The sequence below is a fragment of the Hibiscus syriacus genome, unplaced genomic scaffold (assembly GCF_006381635.1).
Source record: "Hibiscus syriacus cultivar Baekdansim isolate YM2019G1 unplaced genomic scaffold, ASM638163v2 tig00110151_pilon, whole genome shotgun sequence".
In the NCBI taxonomy this organism is placed as follows: Eukaryota; Viridiplantae; Streptophyta; class Magnoliopsida; order Malvales; family Malvaceae; genus Hibiscus; species Hibiscus syriacus.
The window spans coordinates 3,560,838-3,586,602 of NW_024062603.1; the positions used below are offsets into that span (position 1 = coordinate 3,560,838).

Genomic DNA, 25,765 nt, shown 5'->3' on the forward strand with positions numbered 1-25,765 from the left:
TATGTTATGCAATGCACATGTTGTGTGTGAGGAGAAATTTTCACACAGAATTTAATATCTAAAAATAAATCAAATATACAAGGGTATAAAATAAAAAAAGATTAGATTCTCAATTTCTAATTATAGAGACAATATATAATTGAATTAGGTTTGACCGGTCCCCAGCGGAGTCGCCAAGCTGTCGTAACTGGTTTTTGCCCGGGCATGAAATTTTACTTGGCGGGAAAAATAATGTGGATAAATTGTTTTTATTGAAATGTTTTGGGAGTCACCATCGGCCTTTTGGGTCAGGTAGGTCGAATACCTAAAAATCATCTTTTAAAAGAGTTTTTAAGAAAACATCAGTTAAAAGATAAACTGGTATGCGTATAACCAAAAATTCGTTCTATTTAATAATAAAAAGGGATTCGTGGTCGATTACGTTTGGGGAAAGATTAGCACCCCCACAACGCCCAAAATTGGTCCTTGTCGATTATAAATTGTCTCTAATATTAGAATTTAAGAATTGAATATAAATTTAATTTATGACCCTATTATTTCGTATTTTAATCGGAAAATTCTTAGGAAGAAAATTAAATATATATATATATATATATATATATTAGGGTTTTGTAAATATAACATTTATTTATTTAAAAATATCATAAAAGGACATCTAGTTGCTTTAAGACTGCATTTTCTTTAATATTAATAAATAAATAAATATTAATAAGAATATAATAATTTTCCTAAAAAATAATAAAAACTAAATTAAATATATATAATTTTTAAAATAAAATATTATTTATTTAAAATACCAGAATAGAACATATAGTTATATTAAGACTGACCTTTCTTTGATATTAAATAAATAAATATTATATTTAATATATAATTTATATGATTAAAATAAAATAATAATTAAAGTACTAAATTAAATATATTGAAAAAAATAAAGAACAATAATAAAATCACAATAAAATGACCAAAATAAAAAGAATTAAAAGCTATAAGATTAAAATATAAAAGTAATAAAACTTATGGTCAAAATAAAAAATTATATAAAAATCAATGACTAAATTATAAAATATAAAAATTAATAGACATAATTAGTAATATCATGTAATATAGGTATTAATAGCGTGATTTAACCCATATTAATTAATTCGGGATTAAAATAAATTTAATAAAATTATAAGGGACTAATGATAATATTTACCCTAAATATATAAACATATACTGGAAAGGACTAAAATAAAATAAAATTCGGAGACCAACTTAAAGGTTCATAAGTTAGTTTCGGTGACTAAAATATAAATAAGTAAAATTAGAAGATAAAATTAAAATACACATAAATCTAATTCGAGTGGCCAAAATAAATATTTATAAGATCTGAGGGTTTACGCGTGTGGTTTACCCAAGGAGGAATTACATGGAGGTCCTTCACCAAAACTATGTCATTTTGGTGAGGGTATAAATACACATTATTAAGCCTAAAAGGCTTAATCTCTTCTCATTTCTCCATTTCTTTCTTTCTCTAACAGAGAGAGAATTTTTTTTCCTCTCAACTCTCTCTTAAAACCTTTACCCGGAGGAAGATCAGAAACCGGCCGGCCGCCATGCTCCGGCGCTGGTCACCACTGGTGGCCGGAACTCGGGAAAATAGCTCTGAATTTCCCTCTTTAACCCTAAGGCCGAATATGGCCTCCATTTCCCCTAAAAATCCCCGGAATTTCCTAGATCTAAGAAAATACCTTCGGTATTTTTAGTTGTCCGGCGACGTTTGGGGTTCTCCGACAAGGTAAGTTCCTCTTCTTCTCTCATTTTTCTTTCCTTTGGTTTTGTTGCTTGTTGTTGGTGTTCGTCGTTGCTGTTCGTATCTCTCTTTTTTCCTTGTTTTCTGTTTGGTATTCCCTCGTTATTTTCGTGGTTCTTGCTCCGTCCTCCTCTTATTTGCAGGTGCGATGAGGCTTTATAGCCACCCCGGTACTAGCTTCCGACCGGTCACAAAGGTGACATTTCGGTGAGTCACCATATCTATGGTGGTGACTCAGAGCTTCAACGTGGGCGAGGCGTTGTGGCAACTACTGGAGTCTTCGGCGATGCGTCGTGGCAGTGGAGCATCGACAACGGTTGGTGGCAGCAGAGGCGGCGGCCGCATGGTCCCTAGAGTATCATAACCCTAGGGTTTTTTCTGGCTCATCCGTGGCCGTTGGATCAAGGCCAGATCCAACGGCTGTGAGCTGAGGCGGCTGGAGCTGGAAATGATACAAACCCTAGATGCATTAGGGCTAGGCTTGGGCTGATTCTGGTTGGGTCTGGATTTGGTCTGGGCCTCATATTGTAATTGGATCTGTAATATATTTTTTTATTTCATAATAATAATAATAATAATAATAAATTATAATAATAATAAAAATTTTAAAATGGAAAAATTAGTGTCTACAGCGAGTTGTTTCAAGACGTATATACGGTTCGACCTCCGGTTATGAACAATTTGATTCAAGTGGTAGTTCTCTGGTGTGCAAGTTGAATAAGGTAATTTATGGACTCAAACAAGCACCGTGGGCATGGTTTGAGAAACTCAAAAGTTATCTTGTTTCTGCGAGAGTCAGAGTTAGAAAGTCGGATGCATCACTTTTGTGAGGAAGACGGTTACCTCTCTAGTTTATGTTTTAGCTTATGTTGATGATATGATTATCACTAGTAGTGATGATATTGAGGTTCAGAGTGTAGTCCCTGATTTGAATGATGTGTTTTCTCTTAAAGATATTGGTGTACTTCGATACTTCTTAGGTATTGAAGTTCACTATGATTCTGATGATGGTTTACTTATAAGTCAAAGAAAATACATTCTTGACTTGTCGTAAAAGTATGGGTTTGATAATGCCAAGAGTCTTCCTACACCTATGGTTTTGAGTTGCAAGTTGTCTGTGAATGATGCAAATCCGATTGAGAATGTTACTGAGTTTCGAAGTATTGTTGGGGCACTCCAGTATATTGTGATTACTAGACCTGATATAGCATTTGCTGTCAACAAGGTGTGTCGGTTCATGCAGACACCTTGTGTTACCCATTTGGTGGTTGTCAAACGCATTCTTCATTATTTACAAGGCATTGTTGGTTTTGGCTTACGTTTCTGTCCTCATCGTTGCTTGACTATCACAAGGTTTGTTGATGTTAACTGGGGAAATGATTCTGAAGATAGGCATTCAATGACAGGTTATTGTATTTTCTTTTGTGGGAATACTGTCTCATGGTGTGCTAGCAAGCAACAAGTTGTTGCTCGTTCAAATGATGAAGACAAATATCGTAGTGTTACTTGTGCTGCATCTGAAATCATTTGCCTTCAGTCGTTGTTGCAGGAGTTGTGTGTGTCGTCTGAAGGGGTGTCTGTCTTATGGTGTAATAATACAAGCGCTATTGCGGTGTCGGTAAATCTAGTGTTACATTCGAAGTTTAAACATGTTGAACTCAATTTGGTTTTTGTTTCCTGAACAGGTTGCTGCTGGGAAGTTATGCGTGAATGAAATACCTGCGTATAAAAAAGTGGCAGATGTTTTCACCAAGCCACTGTCGGCTTCGTCTTTTCATTGGCATCGACTTTAGTTGTATCGTGCAGAGAAGGGGGTTAATGATGTTGTTGTTGCTCAAGAAGGTGTTGGTGTGTTCTCAGGAGTTTGAAGTCGCTCATGGCTATGAGTGTTGGTTTGTGTGATGTCTGTTTTTTTCTCTGTTTGTTGATTATCACTTTGTTTTCTGTTGTTCTGCTTGTGTTTTTCGTTCATGTTTTTCTGTTTTCATGTTTTGTTATATGTTTGCTGCTTGGCTTTCTTGCTCGGGTTTCTGCAGGTTTCAGTTTATTTGGCTTGTGCATGGTTGTTTTTTTTTTATTGGTTGTGTGGTTTGTTTTTCAAAGAAAATTTAGTTTGTCAGGGGAATATTAGGGTGTTATAGAGTGAGTGTAGAATAGGTTGCTTGTGCTACACCACAGAGGATATGAGTTGGTGATAGTCTTGAACAGTTAGGTTGTTAGACCGTTTCATAACTAGTCTCAGCTATTGGTTATGTATAAATTGACTGGTCTCCTCTTGGAGATATTACAGTCTTATGAATAAAAATATGAAGAGATTACTGCCTCTCGTTCCCCTATTTTCTCTTCATCACAGTTTGTTCTTTAGTTCTTGACATATGATTATAGTAGTATCTATTTTAAAGGTTCTCAATCATTTGACAATAAATGTTCAAATACCCTGTTTTCGATTTAGATTTTTCAAGTCAAAACATTAAGAGCTTTGATAAACTATTGGAAATTTTCAATTAAACTGAAAAATAATATTTTTAGTTATTTAATTTATAATGGAAAAAACTGAAAATGACCTTAATGAAGAATACATTCAACAATTTGTCTTTATTTTTTAAAAAAAATATTATACATTAATTTTATATTTATCAAACAATATAATTATATCATATTCATATACTTGATTTTTCGGTATTCATGGGCCGTTTCTGTTTATTATCATTGGATTTGTAGTTGATATAGTTCGACATAGTAATTCTAATGGCTTAAGCTAATGAACTGCATTTCGCCGAGTGCTTTGAGGCCATATCAATTTGCCAATATATTGATGAAGCCTTTATGGCTTAAAATATCAACAGGTTTTCATGCATGCTGACTTGTGCTTTTCTACTAAGTTCAAACAAGAATTTCAATCCTCCGAGGGTGATTAACTTCCTATAAAAGACATTTCTCAACCATGATAAAAGTGGGTTAAGAAGGATTAGCTACGAATTCAACTCGATATTCATTTCATCCGAACGGTAAAGTGGTATGGAGTGCCTGAAAAAATATATGATGCCGATAGAAATAGCGATATCTGGTTCTTGATTAATTTATATTCAAAGGGAAAGGAAAATATAGGAAAGAGACCTTGATGGCACTTGAAACATTTTTGCCTTGTGGCCTGAATCCCCCAAGTACACTAATTGCCTGAGGAGTAAGTCCGACATGCCCGCAATTCCAGCTTCGACAATGGCTTTTGCGGAAGTCATTCTTTAAGACCTTAACCGCGGTATTAACAGCCTGTTCATAATCCAAACTGCAATAACATCAAACATCCCAGTCCAAAAACCCCTGTTTCCAGCAACACTGTTTGATGTGATTCAACCATTAACACATAACATGGATTTAAATAGTGGTCCACTACCGGAATAGAGGCCGTTGTATAGCAGTAAAGGTGTTGTCCAAAACTGTTATTGTACACCACAACACCACCCGTTATTCCACAATCACGATAAAGGCTACCACAATTTAAATCTCTGCACGTAACTTAAAAAGACTAAAATTTTGTTCTAAAAATGTTGAAAACTCATTCAGAGAGCGATGCTTCATCAATTCTCGGTAGTACAATGTGGGCAAAACGAAAAAAAATTTGATCGCTAGCTTACCTGACTGGTGCTCGACTCATAGGTTCCAAAAGGCAAATCACCGACAAGAACCGGTCGCTTGGCGCCGCGAGCAACAGCGCGGCAATGAACGAGCATTTCCTCGAGGGATATAGGGAGATTAGTGTCATGGCCGTGAACGACCATGGAAGCAGAGTCTCCAACAAGGCAGATATCGATGCCAGCGGTGTCTAGGTGGACCGCCAATGGGTATTCATAGGCTGTGACAACGGTGATGGGCTTACCCTTTTTGTATTTTTGCTTCAAATGGTTAAGAGTCACTCTCTTGTCGGGGGTTTGAGGCTTTGGACCACCGTATACGGTGTTCTCTGGGATATGGCTCATGCAGCGACTTAGGCAGGCTTTGGTCAGCGAAGAATTCTTGGAAAGTTTGGTTAAAAATGCCATTTTCGAGTTTCCAGGGCAGGAGAAAAGAAAGAGATTAACAAATGAAGTGTTATAATGTCTCCTGTCTCTACTCTCTGGTGGTAGTTGGGATTTTGGAGAGTGTAACCTGTAGATATAGACTAAACCAGCTATCAGAAAGGAACAAAAATTTATGTATGAATTTAGTACGTTTTATATTTATCTTTATTCGATTTAATCCAAAGATGAATCTCAATTTTTCTGAAAATCTATTTATATCTTCTTTTCAATTTCTTAAAGATATTTCTTAGGTAAACTATATTATTCGTATTTCTAACTATCATTTATATTTTATTTTGGTTATCTATCTATTTGTCTAACAACCTTGAAAATGTTCTAAGAGAGTTCTACCAACTTCCACAATCAACTGCAAAAGACAACTTTAACCTTCGGCTCTCAATACATTAAAGATTATCAATAGGTCAACAAGCCATCATATTTCCATGGAAAAAATTATGTGTATTGGAATAATATGATTACGCTCTTTAGTTAAGAAAACGATCTAGGAGGTTAGGCCTTCGTCATGAAGGGTTACTCTAACCAATGAGATGGAAGATTGGAGTGAAGTACAAAAGAAGTTCCAACTCAATGCTAAGGTCATGCACATTTATTTTTATGCACTAGACCCGGATGAATATGGAAGAGTCTCCTATTGTTCAAATGCCAAGGAGATTTGAGACAAGCTCCAAGTCACTCATGAAGGAACCGATGAAGTGAGGGAAACAAAAATCGGTCTTCTCAATCGTAGCTGACAACTGTCATTTTGATATCAAAATAAATTCATTCTTCTCAATTAATAAATAAAGGAATAACGTAGTAAAGAGAAGTAAGGGTCGATTCCACATGGACTTAAAAAATTCTGAATTTATGTCTGAATTGTTTATACCAGGCGTGATGTAGTAAATAAGGGGGTTTTGGTAAAATGATAATAAATAGTAAAGAGAATAAATAAAAGGGCAATTTAAAGTAAAAATAAGAAAATAAAGAGTATAACGTTGAAAGTTGAATATGGTAAAAATAGCCTCAAGCCTCGATTTGACTCAATTTCCTTTAGATCATCGAATTAGATTTTTCCTTTGGGATTCACGTCGGTTACTTTGTCTACAAGGGAAATCCCTGTGACTCTATTTTGTATACCGAATACCCAAGGCAATCTTTGATTCCGACTTCGAAAACTGATCTAATCAACATCAATTGTCGTAGATTAATTACCGTTTAAGTTCGTGGTGACCGACTCGGATTGTTGTTTCAATAACCATTAATTTTGATCTCAATTCCCTTTTGGCAAGGCTATCTCGCCAAGTGTGTTCCCAGGAAGTCGAATTTGCTTTTAATAAGTCGATCATTCCTCCCACACATTTAATCGCAACAACATCTTGACCAAAGTCAATCTTTGATTTTGAAAACTATTTTGATTTTGAAAAATAAGCACAAAGATTGAGAGAGATATTCCGAAGTTATTAAGGGCCTTTTTCAATTCTCTCGTTGGAATTGAGTCATCGCTTTAACTCTCGGCTTAGGAGAAAATTAGCTAAGCATGACAAAAGTCATACTTAGCTTATTTAAAAACAAAGCTTAAAAATAAAATAAAAACCGAAAAAACTTGAAAAAAAAACTAAGGAAGAGAACTTTTATAAAACTAGAAAGAAAATAAGATTGTAATTTGAGTTGTCTTTAGGCTTACCCTAAGAGGGTATTTATAGCCTCTAAAAACCTAAAGATAAATAAAGAAATTAAAATAAAATAATCCTAATGATAATTTTTTTCCTAAATTCAAAATTTAAACAAGTCTCCTAATGTAACTCTGCTCGTCCATCTTCTAGAAGTTACGCTGACCAGATCTTCTAGAAACAGCCGCTGACTAGACATTCTAGAAACTGCCACATCAGACTGTGTCATGCCCAGAGTCGTGCCCATGTCTCCAACCATGACCAAATAGTAAAAAAAATGCAGAATGCGTCCGTTTTCCACTAATTCTGGAAAGTAAGACCCTGCACGAAAACAAGCATAACGCAACCAAATCAACAGGAATAAATCCATAAGATCGAATAATTAACGAGAAAATACTACCGATTCTGAACACTCATCAAATTCCCCCTCACTTATCTCATGCTTGTCCTCAAGTATGATATAATCAAATAAGTAAAAAATTCCATTTACCTTTCTTTGTCAAGTTTCACATCCAAGGAAGAAAGGTAGAGGCCATAATAATTATTCAAGTCTAGACATCAATCAATTGAACAAGTCAAATGCAATTGTAACATCCATTCATTCATTAATCTTATTTGCTTGTAACTTAACACCTTATCAGGTTCACTCAAATCACTCAATATGTTTGGGGTATATAAACACTCAATGTCAGAACTGATACGATATTACCATAGGCCTACAAGTAAATCAAATCTCCACTACTAATAAGAACAAGATGCATAAATCAAAGGGTCTTTTATTGGTTGTAACGGGGCTTAGGTAAAGGTGGGGAAAATGCTAAATATATGGCTAAAAATTCAAGGCAATGAACTAACAAATAACAAGTTCAACTCCATCAAAACATTAAGCACAACAAGATAAAAAGACAAACTATCAAACAACAAATATCTTTTCAAAATGCATTTGATTTTTTCTCTTTGTTGTTGTTTCGTTTTCCATTTTTTGTCTTTTTTCTTTTCTTTTCTTTTCGAACAACTTTTTTTCTTTCTTTTCGAAATGTTGTTATTCTTTTTCTCTCTCGATGGAGCATACAATGGTTAAATTATTCATTTTACCCTGAAAAGGGTAGAAAAGAAGGATAAAATAAAAAGGATCGGGTTTATGAATATGGTGAAAACAAAGAAATGAGAATAGGCTTAAAATTGGTTAACTAGGGGAAAATGCATGGGTATGCATTTTTAGTGGGAAAAACGGAACGGTTAATCCAAAGGTGCCCAAATCATTTTTAAGCATCATGTTCATGTGTAATCTTGATAGTATTTAAAATGCATGTTCTAGAATACCAATGTCAAATTTTACACACTCAATCTAACAAAATGAGAGCGAAAATGATATGCTCGTAAAGGCTCAAATCTCACCAAATTGTTTCATGCATTGAGCTAAGCACATTTCAACCAACAAAATCGTGGAATATCACAAAAATACCGACTTGATCACAATTCATGCTATCCACTATCAAGAACATCCTAACCGAAACAATCATGTGTTCTCAAACAAGCATTCCAAAAATATTCAACAAGACAAAGAAATTCAACGAAATTTTCACAAATCCAACCAACACATACTAGCATCAAAACATAAAGATAAGCAAATGGAAATTCAACCTACACTGTTCTCCCCCTCACTTAAAGCGTTTTTCCTCAAAACATAAAATTAGAGTACAATAGAATGAATAGAGTACTCCTCAGATTTAATGTTGACCACGGCCACGGCCTCGGCCGCGGTGAGAGGCGCTGGGACGGAGATAGGAAAGAATCTCAGTACTGTTCATCTCAATGGTATGGAGACGGCTGTGGACTTCATCCATTTGTGACTGCAAGTCCGGGTGAGGTGTTGTAGGTGGCGGTTGTGGCGCATTACAACGAGCAAACACTTGCTCGTTGCGTGGAGTGAGGACACCAGGTGGATTTAAGTATGGCGCGCTCGAGGTTCCAACAAGTAAGCCCATCGAGTTCAAGCATCGCTCATCTAAAGTATTTGTGGAAAAAGCATAAGTAAACCTTGTTACGTCAAAATTAGCGATGCGAGAGACTAAATGAGTAATGTTAGAGCCAATGATAAGTGGACAATTGGATCAAATAACGATCTCAAAGGCCCGAGCAAACCAAAATCCCAAGTTCACCCGCTGGCCGACTAACATGCACCATAAAAAGAAAAGTTCAACTCGGCTCAAGGAGGAAGATGAGTCATTTCAGCTAGAATAATTGTAGGCAATGAAATGATGGATGTAGCGCAAGGCTGGATCATGGATAAGATGAGCTCGAGTCAAGCGAGCATTGAACGTATGGCCAGCCAAGCTGGTAAGTGTCTCGTAGGCTACATCGATATAGAAGTCCTCCGGAATGACTCGTTGGCCGGAGTCACTAGGTATGGCGACAAACACCGGTGCATTGAGGCGACGATGTCTGCCAAGGACTGCAGGCGGAGAGCGGCGGCGTTGTCCGGTTGGTTTCTTATGTGCACCATTGTGGAGTGGACGGGTTAAAACACGTTAGTAAGGGCGTAGTGCTTCAGTAAGGCCGACAACAGCGAGGAGAGGAAGTAATCGGGTTGAAGGAGTGGAAGCGTTTTTTGGGGAGGAAGTAATTGTTTGGAAGAAGAGGAAGAGGAAAAGAGGTTTGCTTTTTTTTATTTCTATTGTGCGTGGGGGGTGTTTGAGTTTGAATGAAATTTGGTTTTGATGATAATAAAGGGAGTATAAAATTAAAAGGTGAAGTGATAGAGATAGGGATAATGGGGTCCACGGTCAAAGAGAAAAGAAAGAGAAAAAAGGATTGGGAAGTGGGGGCGGTAGAATTTTAACAAAAATGGGGGAAAACAATTTAGGTTTTGCTAATGTGCGTCGGTCTCCTCTAAGGGGAATGCTAACGTGCGTCGTTTAATAAAACAATGCGCACGGGTTTTCTTGCTTTGTTCCACTGTTGTGCGTGATTCACATTACTCCTGGGGCCCGAAATTGGCACTGTTCGAATGACAATTCCGCAAATCTTCATCGTTTAAGTTTGGTTAAAAACATTCGGTTCCTGCAAAATAAATAATAAAAATTAAATGAAACATGCTCAATCAAAATAAAATAAAATAAATGTAACGAAATTAAAAACAATGGGTTACCTCCCATAAAGCGCTTTTGTTTAACGTCGTTAGCTCGACGACCTGATTCAGACTACAAGTTCTTCTAAGTCGAGATCTTCAATTAAGCAAGCTTGACTATTCACATAATACGATTTAATTCTGTGTATGTTGACTTTAAATCGAGTACCCGAATCATCTTCAAGTTCGACTGCACCATGAGAAAAAATTTCAGTTACCGTATAAAGTCCACTCAATTTTGATCGAAGTTTACCTGCAAAAAGTTTTAACTTTAAATTAAAAAGAAGAACTTTTTGTCCAATAGAAAAAGATTTAAAAGCAATTTTTGATAATGAAATTCTTTTGTTTTGTCTTTATATATACCAGCATTGTCGTAAGCATCTCTCCGGACCTCCTCAAGTTCTTGTATATGTAACTTTCGTGTTTCACCAACCGCTTCCAATTCCATATTGCATTGATTTACAGCCCAATATGTATTGTGTTCCATCTCAATTGGCAAATGACATTGCTTACAGAATACTAGGCGATATGGCGACATGCCGATAAGTCCTTTATATGCAGTTCGGTAAGCCCATAAAGCATCAATCAATTTCAAGCTCTAATACTTGCGATTTGGCTTGACTATTTTCTTAAGAATTGCCTTTATTTCACAGTTTGATATTTCTGCTTGTCCGTTCATTTGCGGATGATAAGACGTGGCAATTCTGTGACTTACTGCATGTTTTTTCATGAGTGCATCAATTACCCGATAATTGAAGTGTGTGTCGTGGTCTCTTATTATCTCTCTCGGTGTGCCAAACCTGGAAAAAAATACAATTTTTTAGAAATTAAACAGTAGTTTTGGCATCGTTGTTTCGAGTGGCTTAGCTTCTACCCACTTCGAAACATAGTCAACCGCAAGAATTATATAACAATTGCCAAAGGAAGAAACAAAAGGACCCATATAGTCAAGTCCCCAAACATATAATATTTCACATATATGAATAGGATTAAGAGGCATTTCATTTCTTAGAGTCAAATTACCTGCGCGTTGGCAATTATCACAGGATTTGCAAAATAAGTAAGCATCACGGAAAATATGAGGCCAAAAGAAACCACATTCCAAAATTTTTTGAGCAGTCCGCTTTGGTATGAAATGTCCACCACATGAATAAGAATGACAAAAATTTAAAATTGATCTTACCTCGCTTTCAGCAACACATCGTCGAATTACCTGGTCTGAACAATGCTTCCAAAGATACATATCATCCCAAATGAAGAAACAAAATTCTCTTTTAATACGGTTTACTTCGGCTCTTGTCAGATCAGGTGGTAATTTACCCGTGGCTAAGTAATTAACTATATTTGCGAACCAATGCATTGACTTCTGCGCCATCATCAAGCTTTCCTCCGAGAATTCCTCATGAACGGGAGGATCAACTGTAGAGATTGGAAGCTGGCTTAAGTGATTGGCTACCAAATTTTCACATCCTTTCTTATCCTTGATTTCCAAATCAAATTATTAGAGAAGTAAGATCCAATGTATTAGTCGTGGTTTCGCCTATTTTTTGCTAAGCAAGTACTTCAAGGTTGCATGATCAGAGAAAACAACAACTTTAGTTCCAAGAAGATATGATATAAACTTATCTAATGCAAAAATAATAGCAAATAGTTCTTTTTCGGTTGTTAAATAATTCTGTTGTGCGAAATCTAAGGTACGTGATGATAGGCGATAACGTGAGGTTCTTTCCCGATTCTTTGTCCGAGCACGGCTCCAACACTTCCATCTGAAGCATCACACAGGACTTCGAAGGGAAAATCCCAATTTGGCGGCTGGAGTATGGGTGTCCAACCAACTTTTTCTTTAAAACATCAAATTATTCTTTGCATTGTTGGTCAAATTGAAGGTTTTATCCTTCTATAACAACTCGCATAATGGTTGCGCCACCTTGGAAAAATCCTTAATAAATATGCGGTAAAAACCTCCATGACCAAGGAAATAACGAATTTCTCTCTCCGTAGTGGGGTAATGAAGTGAACATATTATATCGGTTTTTGCTTTGTCTACCGCAATTCCTTTAGAAGAAACAATATGGCCTAGAATTAAACCTTTATTACCATAAAATGAAACTTTTCATAATTGAAAACAAGGTTAATTCTAAGCACCGACGCAACTCATTTGTCAAGTTTAATAGACACTCATTAAATGAATTATCGTAAACAGAAAAGTCATCCATGAAGACTTCAATACCTTTCTCAATATATTCAGAAAAAATATTAATCATACACCTTTGGAACGTGGTAGGTGCATTGCAAATTTCGAAAGGCATCCGTCGGTAAGCAAAAGTGCCAAAGGGAAATGTAAACGTCATCTTTTTTTAATCTTCAGGTGCTACTGGAATTTGGAAGAAACCTAAAAATCCATCAAGACAACAATAGTGAGTTTTACCAGCTAATCTTTCTATCATTTGATCTATGAATGAAAGAGGAAAATGGTCTTTTTGGGTTAATGAATTCAACTTCATGTAATCGATGCAGACTCTCCATCCATTCTGAACTCGTGTTGGTTCAAATTCTCCCTTAGAATTTTCGATCACAGTAACTCCTATTTTTTAGTAACTACATGTATCAGACTTACCCATTTACTATCCTAAATTGGATATATAATATATGTATCAAGGAGTTTTTGTATCTATTTTTTACCACTTCCATCATTGGGGGATTTAGCCGGTGTTGACCTTCTCGTGTCGATTTTGCGCCTTCTTTGGTTTTAATTTTTTGCATACATGTAGATGGACTTAACCCTTTTATATCGGCGATGATCCATCCTTTAGCTTCCTTGTGTGTTCGCAAAACTGTTATTAAATCTTTTTCTTCATCCTCAGACAATCCTTTCGATATGATTATTGGCAAGGTGTTATTCGCCTCGAGGAAGGCATACTTTAAGTGATCCGGTAACGGTTTCAGTTCAACTTCAGGTGCATGCAAAACAGAGGGCATAACTTTAGACTTAGAGGAAATTAAATTTAATTCAGCATAATCAGAATATATGCTCTCATCATGATCTTCTGGCTCCCTGCATAGATCAAAGGAAAATTTTAAAAATTCGTCAGCCAAAGGATCAATTATATAATAGAATTTACACTTTCCACTTTGTCTGAATATCTCATTGCCTTATACACGTCAAACATAACGATCTCACCGTCAAATTCCATGGTTAAAATTTAACTTCTTACATCAATCTTCGTGTGTACAGTACTTAAGAAATGACGCCCCAACAGTATATCAGAGGATGTGCTTATGTGATCATTCTCCATGCCAATTATATAAAAATCAAAAGGAATTATTAAGTCGTTTACTTCCACCAATGCATTCTCTAAGAGTCATTCCGGATAGATCATCGATCTGTCGGCAAGCTGAATTGAGATCTTTGTATCCTTCAAAGGCTCGTCAGAAATCATTTTGTAAACAGATAGAAACATTACATTAATAGAGGCGCCAAGGTCACACATGGCTCGTTTTATCCCAACTTTAAAAATTTTACAGGGTATTACAAACACACCTTGGTCTTTCAGCTTCGGTGGTAACTTTCGTTGGAAGAAAGCTGAGGCGTGTTCTTCTAAATTCACCTTCTCAACCCCAGTAAGCTTTCTCTTTGTCGTACAAAGATCCTTTAGAAACCAGGCATATCTTGGAACCTTTCAGATAACCTCAATGAGAGGTATATTAATTTCCACCTTACAAAATACATATAGTATTTCCTTTTCATATGCTTGTTTATCCCTTTTTACTAACCTTGATGGAAAATGTGGTGGCACGTCATGGGAAATGGCGTTGGATCTGTTTGTTCTTCGTCACTCTTCTTCTGGGATCCTAAATCAATATTTTTCTTCTCTTTTTGGATTGCTTCATCTGATTGAACAGGTGGCGCCACTACCGTACCACTCTGAAGAGTGATGGCGCTAATATTCTCCCTTGGGTTTACCTCGGTTTGGGATGGAAGTTTACCTTGTGATTCCAAGCGGCCTATGGTTTGAGCCAGTTGGCTTATCTGCTTGTCCATCTCTTGGAAGTGATCTTCAGTATGAATCTGGAAATTTTCCTCAGAAAGTGCTAACCTCTCGACAATTGATTCTAATGATGTCTTCTACGGCTGTTGTGGCGGTGAAGGTGGTCTCACTTGATAACCTTGATTCGACCTTGAGTTTTGAGCATAACTGAAATTCAGATGATCTCTCCATCCTGGGTTGTAAGTATTATCGTAGGGGTTATAAGCTCTTTGGGGAGGTCCTGAAAAGTTCTCGATTGCATTGACGTGAGCCGATGTGCCATCTTGGATCAGTGGATAATCGTCTCTTGGGTGATCAAGTAATGCACATATTCCACATAATTTGTTTGGTTTTGTCTTTCCTTCAACAAGAGAGTTGACTACTTTAGTTAATTTATCTATCTTATTTTCCAAAGAAGATTAAATTATCTCATGAACCATTCGAGGATGTTAATTAGTTGTGTGGAACTGTTGGGAATTTGCAGCCATGTGGAGATTAAATCCCTAGCCTCAGAAATAGTCACGTTCACCAAGGTTCCATCGCTAGCAGCATCGATCATCTTCATTTCCAGGGGAGTTAATCCTTCATAAAAGTATTGAAGGAGTGTTTGTTCAGTTAACTCATGTTGTGGGAAACTAGCACATAACTTCTTAAACCGCTCCTAGAAGTCATAAAGAGACTCTCCATCAGCTACTTGATTCCGAGTATTCTCCTTTATAGTTCACTTACTTTTGCTGTAGGAAAAACCTGTCAAGAAAAAGACGAGTCATTTGAGCCCATGTAGTAATAGAAATTGGTGGTAAATAAAATAACCACTTCTTAGCCGAATCGGCTAAGGGAAAAGGAAAAGCTCTAAGTTTGATTTGATCCTCAATTACTCATTGTGGTCTCATATTGGAACAGACCATGTGAAACTCCGTGAGATGTTTATGTGGATTCTCATTTAGCAATCGACAGAATGTAGGGATGAGATGAATAAGTCCAGTTTTTAATTGGTATAGAGTTTCGGCTTGGGGAATATCAATGCATAAAGGCTCTTGTTCAGTAGGTGCCGCTGCTAACTCTCTGATAGTAGGATCCACCATCAGAATTGGTTCTATATTAACAGATTCACCTGAATTTGATTCTGATTCTGGATTTGATTGTTGTCTCATTCTTTCCCGAAGCGTCTGTGCATGAAGTCTCCTTGCTCTTGCTTGGATTTTCGGGTCGTACTCCACTAATGCGCCCGAATTAGTCTTGGTCAAAAATCAAAAGAAAACAAAAATTGTAACTTTGGCAAGGTCCCCGACAACGACACCAATTTGACAACTATTGTTTTGATGTCAAAATAAATTCCTTCTTCTCAAGTAATAAATAAAGGAATAACGTAGTAAAGAGAAGTAAGGGTCGATTCCACAGGGACTTAGAAAATTGTGAATTTCTGTCTAAATCGTTTATACCAGGCGTGAAGTAGTAAATAAGGGGGTTTTGGTAAAATGAGATTAAATAGTAAAGTAAAGAGATTAAATAGTAAAGAGATTAAATAAAAGGGCAATTTAAAGTAAAAATAAGAAAATAAAGAGTGTAACGTTGAAAGTTGAATATGTTAAAAATAGCCTCAAGCCTTGCTTCGACTCAATTTCCTTTAGATCATCGAATTAGATTTTCCCTTCGGGATTCACGTCGGTTACTTTGTCTACAAGACCCTGCACGAAAACAAGCATAACACAACCAAATCAATAGCAATAAACCCATAAGATCGAAGAATTAAAGAGCAAATACTACCTATTCTGAACACTCATCAATAGCCATGAGAACTTCAAGATGAAATCGAATGAAGACATCAAAGCTATGATGAATAAATTGTATGTAATTGTCAATGGTCTTAAGGGATATGGAGGATTCAACCCTAATTAAAAGATGATTTATTCTCTTCCAAAGTATTGGAATATAAAAAGACATCGATCATCGAAGTAAAAAACCTAAAGTCTCTCACTTTTGATGAGCTTGTTGGTTATTTGCTCATTCATAAGTTGATAGTAAAAGAGAGGGAGCTAGAAGAAGAAAAGAAATAAGAGAAAGGAAATAAAAAGCAAGTTAGTGTTGCTTTAAGATTCTCTACACACAATGAATACAATTCCGATGAAGATGATGATCATGAAGATGAAGAGATGGCAAAATTCTTCAAGAATTCAAAGGATTCATATCATCTAAGGATAAAGTGATAAAGCATGAGTCAACGAAGGAAAAGATCTCATCATATACTACAATTGTAAAAAATCAGGGCATGTGAAGTATGATTGTCCCCAATTAAAGAAGAATGGATCAAGTAAGCTAGAGAAGAAGGATTTTGATGCTACTTGAAGTGATAATGGCATCACCAATGATGAAGATGATGAAGTAATCAACTTTTACCTTATGGTCATCTAAGAAGATTCAAATGCATCTTCTAACTCAGAGAAAGTAAATTCATATTCTTTTTATGAGTTACAAAATGCTTATGGTACATTTTGGAATTTAAGACCATGAATTCCAAATATAAGAAAAATAATTTCTAAGTTTAAAATTAAAATGATTTTCATTTAAAAGAAACTTTTGATTTTGAAAATCAAAATGAAATTTTGAAAATCAAAATGAAATTTTGAAAAATGATTTAGATTTTTCAAAAATTAAAATTGAACAATTTAAAAAAGAAAATATTGATTTAAAAAAACTTGAAAATTTAAGAAAACAAAAAGAAAATATTTCTAAAGATTCATCAAAGTCAATAATGGAAAAATGTTTACATTGCCATTATCAAGGTCATACATCACATACTTGTCCTATAAAGAAAAAAATTATAAAATTAAACAAGTATGTGTTCCTAAGGGAACTAGGGGCATTGAAACTAACACTCAAGGATCCAAAGCAATTTGGATACCAAAAATCAAGTAAGTGTCTCTTTTAGGTATGTTGCAGCAATGGTGAGCAATGACAATCACTTTGGAAGCTCTAGACACACTAAGAAAGAACACTTTAAGAAAGGAAGACCTAACAATCAACATTTATTCAAGTGATAAAAAGTTTTAATTTCATGCTATTTAAGTTAATCATGTCATTTTATATGTTTATATGAATGATTGAGTGTTCCTATACAATGTTTAATTGCAATTAGTTAGGAGGAGTTATTTTTGCACCAGTTGCATATTTATGGCCTAATATGCTTATGTTGATAATTTTAGTCTTAAATTTGCAATATTTGATTGTTATTGAAAAATCATGTTCTCCATACTTTATATTGATCGTATGTGTTAATTTTGAGAATATGATGTTTTAAAGTAGCGAAATTGTAAATATGCATGTTTAGGATATTTAGAGTCATTGTATGTTTGAGCGATTTAATTTGGACTTTAGTTGTGATAATTGTGATCTAAATTGATCAATAATAAAAATTTGCATAATTTGATGTTTCAAGTTGACATTCATGCTCATTTAGTATACTCTAATTCATTAAAATTAATTCTAGATCTATAATATGACTTAGGTTGCATCGAAATTGTGTAAAATTTCATACTATTTGGTCATTGGAGTAAAAATGCAAATTTTCAAAAAAAAAAAAAAAGACCTATCCCTTTGTGTAAAGGATCAATCTCTTGCATTTTCCAAAAGAATGATTGATTCCTTTGCAAAAAGAATTGATCTTTTTTTGTAAAAGGATCGATCCATTTTTGCAATGAATTAATCCCTTTAGGCCAAAATCATTAAGAGTTGTTTTAAAGCATATTCAAGTCACATATCAACCATCCCAAGCCTTTATTCAAACAAAAAACCTCTAAAACACTCAAAACTTCGAATTTCAATAAATCCTTAAATCAAAATCCGGTTTTCAAGGGGTTATTATGCGAAATTTATCCTTCAAACATTCTTTCAATAAATCATTTATAATTTTGAAGGAATCAACATATTTCGGTAAGAATTTTCAAAACTCTAACGTTTTTAATTTTTCAATTCGAACAAATTGGGTTGAATTAGGTGGTTAGAGAACACTTATTTATTGCAAATCCTATTGTTTTCTTGTAGGGAGCATTACCCATTGTCAAAAAGTTTCAAAAACCAAACTTTTCATCTTATACCCCCAAGGTGTTTAATAAAAGTCCCTAACCAGAACAATCATCCAGCCATAACCCCTTTCCAAGGCCAAAATTCTTTTTTAAATCTTCCTAATTTACTTTTGAACATCCTTCAAACATCTCTTTTGACCCAAACTTATTTTTCATAATTTTTTTTCAAAATGCCTAAGAAAAATTCAATGGCTACTAAAGGAGTTTCCTCAAGAAACCCTCAAGTTGCTTTTTTTCTTGACTTATGTTTTAAAAACTTCAAAGCCCACTAATGATTTGATTTGATTTTCTTGGCCCGTACACTTAAGAAAACTCGAAAAAATGGATTTCCAATTTTTACATCTTTTAGATTTTCCTTATGAGCAAAATAAAGAATATGAAACTTATTTTTTATTTTCTTATCTTCCATTACTCTACTTATAAATCCTTCTTTTGAGTTTTTGATTCAAATGGTCGTTTGTCATTCGTTACTAAAGATTGCACCAATCATCTTCTTACCTCATGGTTCATACTGTCACCATCATCGCTGACCTTATAGCCCAATCTTTTAACTTTCCTCTTACCAGTGATGACTATAAAAAGACACATTTTCCTCTAAATATGTGCCTTGAAAATAATAGAGCCACCCTCTTCTCCCTTCATGACTGATTGCTTCAACTTATCATCACACATTGCATCCGTGCTCATGACATGAGATTCTCGACGGTTCGCACTACTGGCTATTGGAGGATGCATTGACATTGCTTTTAACAAGATCACAAGCTCCACCGTGCTGACATGATATTCAATGACATTTTGAGTGTCATTAAATCAAAATCTCAATTGAACCTTATGTATGAGATGTATATCAGTCATTTGTTCAAGCTTATTGGTATCGACACTTCACACGAGGTCAACACGTTCTCTTATGATAATAGGATCATTGATTGTGGTACTATGGTAAAGATTGACCACATAGAGGAGCTCGAGAGATCCATGCGTTGGGTTCATAGTCACCATAGATAGCATAAGGATAATGAGTATGATGAGCATATGGATGATGCTCATGACGACCATGATGGAGATGAGCCCGAGAGATACACACATGTAGATCTAATACCACTCAGATTTTCTCTTTGAGGTTTTCACGAGTCACTGATACAATATTTTGGATTTATTCGATCCCATGTTGAATCTTGTTTTGATGCACTTGAGCACCGCCAAGATGATTTTGAGGCTCGTATATAGAGGAGGTTCGAGCGATTTAGCGTCAACTCGATGGATTATGTTTCCCTCCTTCATCATTGTCTTAGTTCATGCATGCATTTTTATTATCACATTTTTAGACTTTGCTACATTTGGACCTTTGACTTTAGATGTTTGGTATTATGAACTTATGTTTATTTGGATATTATTTGATATTTGGATGGTTTTCATGTTGGATATTTGGATGGTTTTCATGTTGGATATTTGAACTTATATGCATTTGATATTTTGGATATTTGTGCTTTAGATACATTAATATGCGTATTCTTAATTCTAGTTTCATTTACTTTATCTCCTTTGTTATATTGTACTAACATTGTGAATTAATTTTGATATAATAAAAAGGGGAGAAGTAATATAAAATGCAAAATGATTTTTCAAAACTAAATTGGAGCTTAATTTTTTTTTCACAAATTCACAAATCTTTTTATTATTTTCAAAGGGGAGCATTTTTTTAAATAATTTTCAATGGGTTTTGTTATATCAAAAAGAAGGAGATTATTGAATTAATGTTTTGATATAACAATAAATTGTAAAATTTATTTTAGATTTAATTGAATTTTTCAATATTTATAAAAAATAATTCAAAGTACAAATTAACTTGAAAATTTGTTTTAAATGTTTTCCAACTTAGTCGAACTTTTCCAAAAACATACTCAATCATTTTTCGGGATTTAAAGTCGAGTTTGTAAGAATTTATAGCTCAAAGGACCATTTCTTTAGTAAAAGAATCGATCCCTTTGACCACATTTTTGGGATTTAAAGTCGAGTTTGTAAGAATTTTTGGCTCAAAAGATCATTCCTTTAGCAAAAGAATCGATCCCTTTGACCAAAAGATCGATCCCTTTAGAAAAGGATCAATCCCTTCGATTCCAGTAAGTTTTGGATCTATCCCTTCACAAAAGGATCAATAATTCAAGGAAAAAGTTTGATCCCTTTGCCAAAAGGATATACCCCTCAATGAAAAGGGTTGATCTCTTCCCCTAACGGATCGATCTCTGTCTTGCAACAATTGAATTTTTTGAAAAGGGATCTATCTCTTTCATAAAAGGATAGATCCCTTGCACATTAAATGTTGTTTTTTGTTGTAGGTAATAGCTATAATAATCCTCAAATGGCTTCAAACAACTAGAATTGATGGAGAAGGTACATATTGAAGGTCAACAAGAATCATACTGAACCAACCTACCAACATCAAAGAATTCTTTTTACTTAATTTTTCAATATTTTCATTGTAATACTTTTGAGTGCTTTATTGTTTAATTTGCTCAAGTTTGATCTGGGTGAGAGCTTATTGTTTGTAAATACATTTGCCTTTGTGAGGTTTTCTTTTGTTTGCTTTATTTGTAATTACTCTTTGAAAGAGTGTATAATTCAAGGTTTTGGGTATAAACCTTGAAGTATTTGTAAGGTTACACACTGTCTTAAAGGTAAGCAAATTAGTGGATTTGAGAAGTCGTTAAAATTTACAATTTGATTGATAAAATTGAATCACTCTAAATCGTTGTGCAAAAGTTTTATTTTTCGATTGCTTCTATCATATTTTTTAAAGGCCAACTTATTCTTCTTGACGAATTTCAATTGTTCATAAGAGCTAACATTAAGCCTTAATTTTACTAATACAAATTATATAATATATTAAAATAAAATAATATATACTATAAACACATAAAACTAATCCGATCATACGAGTTCAAACTTTGAATATTGGACTCAAACTCAATGTATTTTTGTTTAAATAAATTTAAATTTTTTATCTAAACTTATTTTTTAAGATTTGCTATTTTTATCTAGATTCTTATTAAATTTCGAATGAACTTTCGAACTTAAAAAGACAGTGATTAAGAGATTGTTGTTATCTCTCTATATTTATGTTCGAGCACTACATATATAAGAGTATAAACATTTATTGTCAAATGATTGAGAGTCTTTAAATAGATTTTATCTTATAATCATCACATATTTATAAAAAAAATATAATCGGGCTCTTAGAGAGAGAGTCCATCCATTGGGATGCCGGTTGCCCTCGGTTCGGTGTGAAATGGACCCCTTAATGATGGTCCAATAGTATTTGGATAATAAGGTTCAGTACGTTGGATGCTTATCAATTGGACCGGTCAACAAGGGTCCAGTGGCTCGCTACACTGGGCCATACAGTTTGCTTTTCAGTTCCTAAAGAAGAAAAGAAAATCCTCAACTCAATTCTGTTTGGCCCAAAAGAAAAGCAGAGAAGAGAAAGGTACAGTCTACTTGCTCCTCACCGATACATGACTGCAATTTCAGTTTTAGGGATTAAGCAGGGCTTTTCTCTTTGTAAGCAGAGAATGCGCGGATCCTTAACGTCGCTGGTTCGACCACTCATGGGGGTGGCCGGGGGGGTTTCGACGATCTCCGAGAAAATTGTTTCCTCCGTACTATTCGAGAGATTACCCGTCGCCATTCCCAATTTGGATCCCGTGGTTTATGCGTTTCAGGAGTTCTCGTAAGTTTTAATTTTCCTCTCCTTGTTTAACCGCGGAGAAAATCTGGGAATGTTCCTTCTAGGATATCTTATATTTCCATTTGCTTCAGAGCAAAATGATTAGCTCGGTGATGCAGAAAGGACACTTGTAATAATTTAAAAGGGAAGAAAATCTAAACTTTTCATTTGATTGATGCTGATAACGCAAAATTATTATTCTTTTTTGTTCAAGTTTCCGCTACGAATTACTGTTTTAATGAACGAGATGGAATGCTTGGAATTTATGTTTGTAATTGCTTTTGTTTTGTGTAGCTTTCGATGGAGGCAGCAATATCGACGCAAGTATCCTGATGAATTTTTGGACATGTCTAAAACTAAGCAAGTTTGAAATTTGATTCCTTTGTATTACAGATTATTGTAGGGGTGCTTCCTTGTATGCTAGGTACTCCTTTGTGATCCATACGTATCTCGTTACCGGATAAGATTCATCTGCATAAACTTTTCCTTACATCCAAATCAGAATAAGTAACTAAAAAACAGGGAAGCAACCAATTTAACGAAATGAACTGTGTGTCACATGAGATTTCAAGTTGAGTCCTCTGAAAAGGTGGTTCAGGGAAGACAATGTGGATTAAGCTAGGCCTATTTTCTTTTTTCAAATGAAATACAACAGCCTCAAGGTTGATTCAAGATGCCCAATTTTGGCTCTACTATGAGAGTTTTCATGGAATATAAAAGCAATCGGAAAGTATTTTTTTCATTGGGTTATATTATATATGTTATGCGATTTGCTCTCTCCATGCATACACGCATACAACTGCAAATTTGTTTTAATTTTTAGCTAATGAAGTGAAATTGTTGTATAACCAGGGGAAAAGGTTACTACCAAATTGACTATGTTCCAGCTCCAAGGATCACTGAAGCTGATAAAACAAACGACAGAAAGTAAGTGGCGGATTTCATATTCACAGTTGGAACTTCATTACCAAGGGATTATATTTTTTTGAAAGAGATCTGATATATGTTGCTAGAATTAATAATCTTTAGGAATAAATGGCCTGAAATCTAAATTAGTTATCTCTAGGAAGCTGACAAAATGAATTACGGAATTGATATCGTTCAGCAGAACACTGTTAACAATTGGTTTTACTTTGTTTGATAGAGATCAGATGTATGTCAGAAGGAAATAACAATCTATTGGAAGAAACGGTCTGAATTGGATCTCAAAGTACTTCTCTTCTAGTTAAAGAGTCTGTCACCTTATTTATATATGTACGAGTTATGTGAAGGAACGATAAACATTGTTCTCAAGAAACTATTGTATTCCTCTTGGTGGTTGTGGCTTGTGTGGATGAAAAATGAAATTAATACATTTGTGTCATCATAGTAGTTTAGTACAATAAACTAATCAAGTAAGTTTTGAATTTTATATTGATGAAGGTCATTGCAGAGGGCAGTTGATAGAAGACTGTATCTACTTCTATATGGTAATAGCAATGGAGCTCCTAGTGAAAACCTGTGTGGCATTTTCCAGAGAAAGTTTATGATTCTGAGGAGACATTGCTCAAGGTAATGGTTGTTCTCCTTTTCTCTCTTCTATTATTTTTTTATCTGATTTAAATACGAAATATTTGCAGTATGCTGAGTCTACCTTAGAATCTGTACTTGGAGACCTTTCTCATACTTACTTTGTAGGAAATGCTCCAATGGACCATATGGTTATAAAACAGACGGAGAACATGCCTGAACCATATAAGGTATTTCAAGTGACGTGGTTATATTTTATTCTTCTGATGTTTTATATAATGCTCGTCTTTGCTAGTCCTTTTGATCAGTACCACTCACGTATAGATAACATAGATGTACTTACTTGGATATTTATTTCCCTCTCGTGCTCTTTTCTTTTTGCCAGAGATTCTACTTCATGTCTCAGGTGACTGATACCAACAAGTTTAATATCCGGAAGGGTGAGGACTTTGTCTGGGTGACCAAGGATGAACTCTTGGAATATTTTCCTGAACAAGCTGAATTTTTCAAGAAGATGATTATCAGCTGATGGTGATTTCTCCGTTTGGTTTCCAAGCCATAAAGTCTTTCCTTGTAACTTTGAAGTAGAGTCTACTTTGAAAGTTCAATACGAGATTGTAACACCCATTTCCCGTATACGTTTCCATACACAAGTTACAAGTGTCACATGACTTTTTAAAACATTTTCATATTTGTAACTCATAAAATTTTGTTTCGTAAATAAAACAAAACATTTTAAAATATAAAATAAAACATTCGTTTTAACATGTTACAAAATTCACCACTTTAATACATTCAAGAACATTTTTCTTAAATTCATATACATGCCATCTAAAGGATGTTCCCTTGTTCGAAAATATGGGCGTTTATTCTAGGAGCTATTATATGGTCTGTCTGGAAGTTCAGGAATGAGATTATATTTGATGGTAAGAAAATGAACACTCCTTTGTTGCATTTCTTAACGAGGTATATTGTGAAATTTCCCAATGTCCTTATTATGTTCGATTGTCTTGTGGGGATTCCAGTTCTAGTTGATTCCTGTGTGTTTATTGTTAAATATGGTGATTCTTCGCTTTCTCAGAATCCTTCTCCTAAAGGTTTTTTCAAGTTTAATGTTGATGGAGCCGTGGAGAAGTCTTGGTGTAAAGGGGGAATAGGTGGTATTTTGAGGGATGAAAATGGGGTTGTGCTGGGATCTTTCTCTAAGAGTGTTGGGGGAGGCCCTCCAATTCTGGTCGAGTTGTTGGCTATTAAAGCAGGGTTATTATTCTTGTTTAAGTCAAGTTGGAGCTCGAGGGGCAGATTAATGGTGGAGAGTGATAGTAGTAAAGTTGTGGATTGGATCAAGTGACCGAGTTCTTCTTCTACGATTTTCAGCTTGCTAGTCAAGGAAATTAGTCCATTGGTTGTAAAACATGTTAGTAGAATTATGAATTATAAAGCGGATGATTTAGCTAAGATAGGAATTGGGTGAATTTTTGGTTTTAGGTTTCTATAGGTTTTTCTATTATGCTGGCTTTGTCTATTATGTACTGGTTATAATGTAATGATTTGTTTGACAGTAATAAAATTATGAAGCACTCTTTTCCTCCTTCCAATGGTCGTCGAGAAACCCAAGGGTTCTTGACGGTTATGAAGGGGTTTTTTAACGAGGCCTCCTTTCCTTATAAAAATAATAAAAATACATGCCTTCTAGTTATCAAAAGAAGACATAATTGTCATATAGTTACTAATGAGTTAACCTTGGATTGATGATCTTTGTTGCACTC

At 34.9% G+C, this 25,765-nt stretch overlaps 1 long non-coding RNA gene and 1 pseudogene across 4 annotated transcripts; one reads left to right on the forward strand and one right to left on the reverse strand.

Annotated features, from left to right (window-relative positions):
* Positions 1 to 4,792: 4,792 nt before the first annotated feature.
* On the reverse strand, positions 4,793 to 5,884 carry LOC120215671 (annotated as a pseudogene).
* Positions 5,885 to 22,211: 16,327 nt separating this feature from the next.
* LOC120215647 lies at positions 22,212 to 24,624 on the forward strand. 4 transcript variants are annotated; one of them, XR_005524981.1, is made up of 6 exons: positions 22,212 to 22,490; positions 22,580 to 22,911; positions 23,340 to 23,414; positions 23,910 to 24,038; positions 24,165 to 24,226; positions 24,382 to 24,624. It is a non-coding gene; the product is annotated as an uncharacterized LOC120215647 (long non-coding RNA). The 4 variants fall into 4 exon arrangements; XR_005524980.1 differs by having other exon boundaries at positions 22,580 to 22,811; positions 22,990 to 23,414; XR_005524978.1 differs by having other exon boundaries at positions 22,782 to 22,911.
* Positions 24,625 to 25,765: the final 1,141 nt, after the last annotated feature.